Raw genomic sequence first — 6,954 nt, 5'->3', positions numbered from 1 at the left:
ATCCTCCAAGAAGCCGGCAGAAGTCCTCAACGAAGCGGCCAAAGTCTTCATTCAAGCCCACAGAAGTCTTCATCCAGACGGCATCTTCTATCTTCATCCATCCAGCGTGGAGCGGCTCTATCTTCAAGATATCTGACGTGGAGCATCCTCTTCTTTCCGACGACTACCGCCGAATGAAGGTTCCTTTAAATGACGTCATCCAAGATGGCGTCCCTTAGATTCCGATTGGCTGATAGAATTCTATCAGCCAATCGGAATTAAGGTTGAAAAAATCCTATCGGCTGTTGCAATCAGCCAAAAGGATTGAGCTTTCATCCTATTGGCTGATCCAAACAGCCAATAGAATACGATCTCAATCCTATTGGCTGATTGGATCAGCCAATAGGATGAAAGCTCAATCCTATTGGCTGATGGATTTTTAGGCTAGGGTTTTTTTTTTTTATTTTGGGGGGCTTTTTTATTTTGATAGGGCTATTAGATTAGGTGTTAGATAGTTTAAATATCTGTAATTTGTTTATTATGTTCTGTAATTTAGTGTTTTTTTTTACTTTAGCTAATTTAATTTCATTTAGGTAAATGTATTTAATTTAGTTAATTTATTTAATTATAGTGTAGTGTTAGGTGTTATTGTAACTTAGGTTAGGTTTTATTTTACAGGTACTTTTGTATTTATTTTAGCTAGGTAGTTATTAAATAGTTAATAACTATTTAATAACTATTCTACCTAGTTAAAATAAATACAAACTTGCCTGTAAAATAAAACCTAACCTAAGTTACAATAACACCTAACACTACACTATAATTAAATAAATTAACTAAATTAAATACATTTACCTAAATTAAATTAAATTAGCTAAAGTACAAAAAAAACAAACACTAAATTACAGAACATAATAAACAAATTACAGATATTTAAACTATCTAACTATTAGTTATATTGTAGCTAGCTTAGGGTTTATTTTACAGGTAAGTATTTAGTTTTAAATATGAATTATTTAGTTAATTATAGTAATTTTAATTTAGATGTATTTAAATTATATTTAAATTAGGGGGTGTTAGGGTTAGACTTAGGTTTAGGGGTTAATACATTTAATATAGTGGCGGTAATGTTGGGGGTGGCAGATTAGGGGTTAATAAATGTAGGTAGGTGGTGGCGATGTTAGGGACGGCAGATTAGGGGTTAATAATATTTAACTAATGTTTGGCGGGAGTGCAGCGGTTTAGGGGTTAATATGTTTATTATAGTTGCGGGGATGTCCGGAGTGGCAGATTAGGGGTTAAAAAATGTATTATAGTGTTTGCGATGCGGGAGGGCCTCGGTTTAGGGGTTAATAGGTAGTTTATGGGTGTTAGTATACTTTTTAGCACTTTAGTTATGAGTTTTATGTTACGGCGTTGTACCATAAAAATAATACCGGCACTATGGAAGTCCCATTGAAAATAGACTTTACGAAGTTTACGGAAGTCGGTTTGCGGTAAGGCCAAAAAAGTCTGTAGTGATGTGGGGGGCTGGTGGTTTAGGGGTTAATAGGTTTAGTAAGTGATAGTGATGTGGGAGGCCAGGGGTAGAGTGGTTGATAACTTTATTTAGTTGCGGTGGGCTCCGGGAGCGGCGGGCTAGGGGTTAATAACTTTTATTTAGGTGGCGGCGGTGTCGGGGCGGCAGATTAGGTGTTAATAAGTATAATGTAGGTGGCGGCGGTGTAGGGGCAGCAGATTAGGGGTTAATAAGTATAATGTAGGTGGCAGCGGTGTAGGGGGCGGTAGATTAGGGGTGTTTAGACTCGGGGTACATGTTAGGGTGTTAGGTGTAAACGTTAATTTTATTATACCATAGAAATCAATGGGATATCGGGCAGCAGCGAGCATAATCTTTCGCTGCTTTCAGACTCCCATTGATTCCTATGGCATCCGCCGCCTCCAGGGCGGCAGATTAAAAAAAAAAAACAGGTACGCTGGGCCTGAATAGTGGCGAGCGTACCTGTTAGATTTTTGATAACTAGCAAAAGTAGTCAGATAGTGCCAAATGTATATTCGGAATATCTGTAGTGACATAACCATCGATCTATGTCGGACTGAGACCAGCGGATCGTATGTTACGTCACAAAATTCTACTTTTGCCGGTCTGTAGCCTTTGATAAATAAGGTGAATAAAGCTCTCCACAATTACGCTGCGGAATTCCAGAGTTGGCGGCTTGATAAATAGGCCCCTAAACATCAGCCACAGAAGCACATGTCACTTCCCTCTCACCCTGCACTAGACAATGCTGCATGGGGGAAGGGCGCGCATGCACTTACTTATTCTTCCCACTGACTCCTTTCTACAAAGCACTGTTCCCATAACAAACTTAAGTTAGTTGATCTGAGGGCCACAGCAGAAAGAGCAGGGCTAATGGTAAAAGCAGACTGGATGCTGTCTGTCCAAGGCTGCATGGATACAGTGTGAGACAAGTCACACAGCTTTAAGACTGAAGAGAGCAGTGTCTGCAGCTGCACAGATGTTCAAATCCTCACATGCCTGCTGCTCCAGCTTTTTTCTGCATGCGCCTACAGTCAGCGCTACCCTGAACAATGCCCACCACCAGAGCAGCCAGTTACCTGGTAACAGAGGTAACCCCAGCAGGAATTTTTCTGAAGCAGTGGGATTGGCTGGATGCCTGGATGCCGAGTTAGGGCTTAGCATTCAGTGCTGCACAGTGCACACCTAAAACAGCACATGGCACTAGCTTGGCATGTCACATGACACGGCACTGCATAGTTTCTCACAAATAAATATAAGCAGAGAACTTTTTACTGTGACATTATTAGGACTGACTGTGCATGATAGGACTGACATCAGCAGTCTGGCAGGAACCAAAAAAAAAAATTTTTTTTTTTTTTTTTTTTAGGACTGTTGGGCCCCACAACAAAGACTAGGACCTGGGTAACTGCCCCTTTTGCATTGTGTTAAAGACAGCCCTGCCTGCAAATAGCTACGTACTGGTGAGGGAAACCCCTCAAGAAAAGGCTGCACATATAGCACTCTTAGCCTGGACTCTAATTAGGAGAGATGATAAGTTTAGATAAAATATAAGTTTTATTTGTATATAATTAAAATAAGGGACCCAATGTGAGAACACATTAAAAACAACTGAAGATCTATTGCCGTAATTCCTGTTATTAATATAATACTACCTTTGAGATAAATTTGTTCCTGCATTGATACAAATGTATCTCAAAGGCAATATTATATTAATAACAGGAATTACGGCAATAGATCTTCAGTTGTTTTTAATGTGTTCTCACATTGGGTCCCTTATTTTAATTATATACGAATAAATATATTTTATCTACACTTATCTCTCCTAATTAGAGTCCAGGCTGAGAGTGCTAACTGCACAGCACCACTCCCCTTTTAAGATATATATATTGCGAGTGAAATCAAATAGTCTCTAAACTATTGAAATAACAGGGAAGCTAGCCGTTGTGGTGCCACTGTACCTTGGTTGTGTACGTACCTGCATTTAGCCTCTGGGCTGTGTGTGTGCTGTGTTAAGTCAATTACCTTGAGCAGCACCCTTCCACTGGCTTACCAGACATGTCAAACCCTTGTCAACGCAGTTTCGACAGTATCCAGAACAGAGCCAGTGCAGGTATGGGTACTGCAGAGGATTGTAGTAGGAAATACCTGTATCCCTCAGGGAGAGGATAAGGACAAGTCCCTGTGATGCCTGAGGGTAGTTATGGCTGAAGTCCCATAGGGAAATACTGAGCTATAACAGGGTATTCCTTTGCCCTGTATAATTCAGCTGCTGTGAAGTTTCTCTTCTGTCTTCTTTGTGAATGATAATTTCCAGGGACTCTAGGTCTCAAATTGGTCTTAGCTCCCAAATTTAAATCCATAAACAAGTAGCTGGAACACCTCTATTCTCAACCAACTCCTATGAGGCCAAGAACAAAAAGAGAGAGATGGGAGGATTTTATGCTCTCATATGGGTTCTTGACCTCCTCCTAGTGCTGGGAAAATATCTCATATGTTATGGAGGACTGTGGAACATCATCATTTTACGTAAGAAAAAAGAAGCTTTCTAATTTACTTCCATTATTAAAATATGCCAAATATTTTTATATGCACAATTTCTGAGGCACCAACTCCTGCTAAGCATGTGCAAGAGTTCACAGTGTAAACTTATATGTGTTTTGTGATTTGCTGATGGATGTCACATAATACAGGAAGCAGGAACAAATTAACAAATTTTACATTTGTCAGAAAAACATTCTACTACTTGTTTGAATTCTCTTTTATTGTGCATTTGTTAATATGCAATTCATCTATATTTAATGGTCGTTTAATAAAATAAAAATTATTTTTTACTGGAATGAAACCATAAATGGTATATGTCTGTTTCTTTTTTCATCATTGTCAGCATTTCCTGGCTAGTATCTGGGACTAGGAGGATGGAGGCGTAGCCAGGGTGATTCATGGTGTTTCATGGGTGGGGTAAGGGTATTCCACTAGAGGTGCAAGATGGGCGGTGGTAAGAGCTGAGGTGTTTTAAGTGCATAGTTCCAAGATTTATAAAGGGTTTGAACCTCAGGGTCACTGCAGGACCGTATTTATAATTAGGCAGTGAATGCATGTGTCTGCAGCTCGGGATGGGCAAAAGTGGTGAAAGTGGAATTAGATTGGTAGGATAAATAGTCCTGTGGACATTTGTTTTGGACAATTGATTGTTGATAAAAACAAGAAACCAATAAAATTCGGTAATCAAATGTTATTTCTGGTTTTTTCAAATGTTATTTCTAGTTTTCAAATGTTATTTCTGGTTTTCGAATGTTACTTAAATTTTTAAATGTTTATAATTCGATCGAATATCCACATTTAAAATTTTAAATGTAACGTTTGATTTAACAAATACTATTCAGAAGTTCAATAGTTTATGTGCTAGGAAACTTATAAAATTTATACATAATAGATACAAATACATCAATTTGAATTTTTCTATTTCGAATATTGCATAAATTTAATATTAAATTTAAAAAGAACTTAAGAAATAATATTACAAATAAATAGATTCAAACTTTTCTAATTCAAATTTTGCATAATTAGATTTGAATTATTAAACTTTGAATTAGAAAAAATCTAATTGAAGATTACATTTAACAATAGCGTTAGAAATACTTTTACATTAAACGATTGTTAGAATGTTGTCCAAACATTCAAAATTCAAAACGAAGAAATGAATGTGTTAAAATTTGTTTCATTTTTGAAACTTGAAAAACATTCACCCATCCCTTTCATAGAGGGGCGCCTGTGCGGCTCTGCCCTCACTCCCCATAGATATTAATACATTTGTCCTAAAGAAAGATGGCTGCTGCGCTGCTCAGACAGACATTTACGGTCCATTTCTCAGTGAATGCAGCAGATCAGCCTGAGAAAGAGCAACTGAAGTGTAAAGATTAAACCATGCACATCACAGTACACGGATGGAATCAGGACTGGCAAAGAGATGCAGCTATGTGGGGTCTGACAATTTGCTGTACAGTTAATGTCTGACTTTCACTAAATTACTGAAACTGCACATTAGCAGAGCGACCATAAGAGTTTGGTCACATGCAAGCACCTTCCCATCACCCTGAGGAAACAATGCATGCTAAAGGAAGCCAGATTAGCCAGTCAGTCAGAAACTATGCTTGCAGAAGTTTACTCAACATTAGATTTATATTATTTGAGTATCAAGCTTCCTCTTTCGAGTCATGTAGACCCTTAGTCATGCATGACTCTTTTATTATTATTATTCTCGGTTATTTGTAGAGCGCCAACAGATTCTATAGCACTATAAACATAGGCAGTATACAAGGTAACATTTATAGGGATCAAATGGGTAGAGGGCCCTGCCAAGAGTCACACTGTTGTAGTCAGCTCTTATGAAGGTGATCTGCAAACAGTTGGGTTCTTAGGCTTACATGCTAAGGGGGTTCAAGGGGATAGCAATGGAGGAGAGGAACTGGTATAAGGAAAGGTTAGTATAGGTTGTATGCATCCCTGAACAGTAGTATTTAGGGAGTGCTTGAAGCAAACTTGGGGAGAGTCTTGTGGAGCGAGGTAGAGAGTTCTACAAGATGGGAGTCAGTCTGGAGAAGTCCTGTAGATGGGAATGTGAGGAGGTATCAAGAGAGGAGGAGAGTAGGAGATCATGACCAGATCGGGAGGGAGAGTATCTGGAGACAAGGTCTGAGATATAGGGGGGAGAAATGCAGTTCAGGGCCTTGTATGTCAGAGTTAGAATTTTGTGTTTAATCCTGGAGGCAAAAGGAAGCATTCATTATGGATTGTACAGGAGCTAGGCGGCAGCTAGGGAGACTAGAAAGGACAGAGCTACAGTAGTCGAGACAGTAAAGGATGAGAGAGTGGATTAAAATCTTAGTTGTGTCTTGTTTAAGGAAATGTCTAATTTTAGAGATGTTATTAAGGTGGAAGCGGTAGGATTTTGCCAAGGACTGAATGTGAGGAGTGAAAGAAAGATCTGAGTCAAATGTGACCCCAAGACATCGGGCATGCGAGCTATGGGTAATGATGGAGTTGTTGACAGTTATAAAGAGATTGTGGTGGAGATTTTGGAAAAAGGGGGGGAAATAAGGAGCTCCGTTTTGGAGAGATTTAGCTTAAAGGGACATGAAACCCACATTTTTTCTTTCATGATTTAGAAAGAGAATGCAATTTTAAACATCTTTCTAATTTACTTCTATTATCTCATTTGTTTTATTCTCTTGATATTCTTTGCTGAAAAGCATATCTAGATATGCTCAGTAGCTGCTGATTGGTTGCTGCACATAGAAGCCTTGTGTCATTGACTCACCCATGTGCATTGCTTTTTCTTCAACTAAGGATATCTAAAAAATGAAGCAAAATAAATAATAGAAGTAAATTGTAATGTTGTTTAAATTTGTATTCTCTATCTGAATCATGAAAGA

Source organism: Bombina bombina, chromosome 1 (genome assembly GCF_027579735.1).
Source record: "Bombina bombina isolate aBomBom1 chromosome 1, aBomBom1.pri, whole genome shotgun sequence".
NCBI classification, from domain to species: domain Eukaryota; kingdom Metazoa; phylum Chordata; class Amphibia; order Anura; family Bombinatoridae; genus Bombina; species Bombina bombina.
This window is presented reverse-complemented; position numbering follows the sequence as displayed.